General features: G+C 36.7%; 1 protein-coding gene across 1 annotated transcript in view; it reads right to left on the reverse strand.

Annotated features, from left to right (window-relative positions):
- Positions 1-1,786, reverse strand: part of LOC135221115 (neuroligin-4, X-linked-like) — a 67,676-nt gene extending 65,890 nt beyond the window's left edge. Inside the window, exon 1 of the mRNA XM_064258930.1 lies at positions 1,232-1,786. The gene's annotated coding sequence lies outside the window, so the exon portion shown is untranslated. The remainder of the gene's footprint in view (positions 1-1,231) is intronic.
- Positions 1,787-2,063: the final 277 nt, after the last annotated feature.

Consider the following 2,063-nt stretch of genomic DNA (forward strand, 5'->3'; position numbering starts at 1 on the left):
TTACAATACCCCACAGATATATATATATATATATATATATTATATATAATATATATATATAGATATATTATATATATATAAAGGTTTTTGCCACGAAGGAAAAATTGAAAAGCGAGATAGCCAAGCACTTTCGGTCTAGTTCGACCCTTTACTCAGGCACAACTGATCTTACAGAGGAAAACATAGTCCAAGGTAGGCCTAATATCCAAACTGACACTACAAGATTAGCAATAAGGTCGATTTCACTCGTTTCTGTATGGTGAAATCGACCTTATTGCTAATCTTGTAGTGTCAGTTTGGATACTAAGCCTACCTTGACTACGTTTTTCCCCTGTAAGATCAGTTGTTCCTGAGTAACGGTCGAACTAGCCCGAAAGTGCTTAGTTATCTTCGCTTTTCAATTTTTTCCTTCGTGGCAAAAACCTTTATTTATACATAGCATCACGTTTTATATACTTCGTTATATATATATATATATATATATATATATATATATATATATATATATATATATATATATATATATATATATATATATATACATATATATACATACATATATATATATATATATATATATATATATATATATATATATATATATATATATATATATATATATATATATATATATATATATATATATATATATATATATATATATATATATATATATATATATATATATATATATATACATATTCATGGAATTCAATGGACACTTTCTCCTCCTTACCTGACCGGTCAAAACTACCTCATCCCTTCTACGTTCTTAAACCACCAAGGAAGTAGGAATTTCTACACATATTCCCTTTTCGAATTCAAGGTTTGCAGTGGCAAATACCGATTTTTGTTAGAAAATTAAACTAAGGATAATATAAAACCTCCAACGTCAAGTTAGCAGAGATTTCGGTAGCTGAGGCGGTCCTGTTGCTACCTGATATATAAACTACGATTTGGAAGGTATTTAAAATTTCGCCTTCAAGTTTGAGTTGTAAGATATGAATAATGCTGTCTATTTTATTAAGCCTTTCAGTTATCTCAGTCATTGAACTGACGAGTGAAAAATATGAATTAAAATAAAGAAATGTCGTCGACATATATCTCAATAAAACGAAAATTCTCTATACTGTTATAGATTTGTACAGGACACTCCAATCGAAAACCTCTATTCTTTTATAGATTCACACAGGACACTCCAAACTCCTAGATTATGTTATATTTTACTCACCTAATTAGCAGTCTTTAATCACTGGCACTGAGGGACGGTGATATCCAGGACAGATAAAAAAAATCACTTTCAGTTTCAATACATTTATCATTTGCAGTCTCTTCAAACGCGATCACAAATTCATACTGTTATTGATTCAGATTTCACACATTTTCAAACCCGTTTTGCTCAAACGCGCACACACGCACAACACACAAAACACTTCATCACTGGCAGGGCAACACCACCACGGCACATATATAAGTAGTCTCCTCTCGTCATCTATTTTTCCAACCTCATCACAAATGGAAACGATAGCGCACACTGACACACACGGCCCTATAAGCCGAGAGAGACGGAACCTTCTTTTGTTCGTCTGTCTGGCCCTCTCTCCTTTGGGCGAGTGTCACTCCATTGGCCCACCGACACATCCGACGGTCAACAGTTTCCGTCGGGAGTCGCGTCCAAGAAGGGAATTTATCCAAAATGGCGGAAGAAGTACGATCGGGACCTCACAAATTTCGGAAACGTTGACGCGGAGCTCCGACGAGACCTCTCCCGTCCAGAGGCTGATGGAACACTGAGAGAGAGGGTTGGCATTATCTGAGCCATCTCTTGCGCTTTCCCGAAACTCCCCCCCCCCCCCCACTCACAACTTCCCCACCCCAACCACCTCTCACCCGTACTGAGTGCCACTCTCTTCCTCTATACCCCCCCTCAACTCTCTCTCTCTCTCTCTCTCTCTCTCTCGTCTCTCTCTCTCTCTCTCTCTCTCTCTTGCAATTTACAGCATATTCCTGTTTACGCTTACTCTCCCGGGCAAATCTATCGTATGACCCTTTTTCACTCCCGT

This window comes from Macrobrachium nipponense, chromosome 2 (assembly GCF_015104395.2).
Source record: "Macrobrachium nipponense isolate FS-2020 chromosome 2, ASM1510439v2, whole genome shotgun sequence".
NCBI classification, from domain to species: Eukaryota; Metazoa; Arthropoda; class Malacostraca; order Decapoda; family Palaemonidae; genus Macrobrachium; species Macrobrachium nipponense.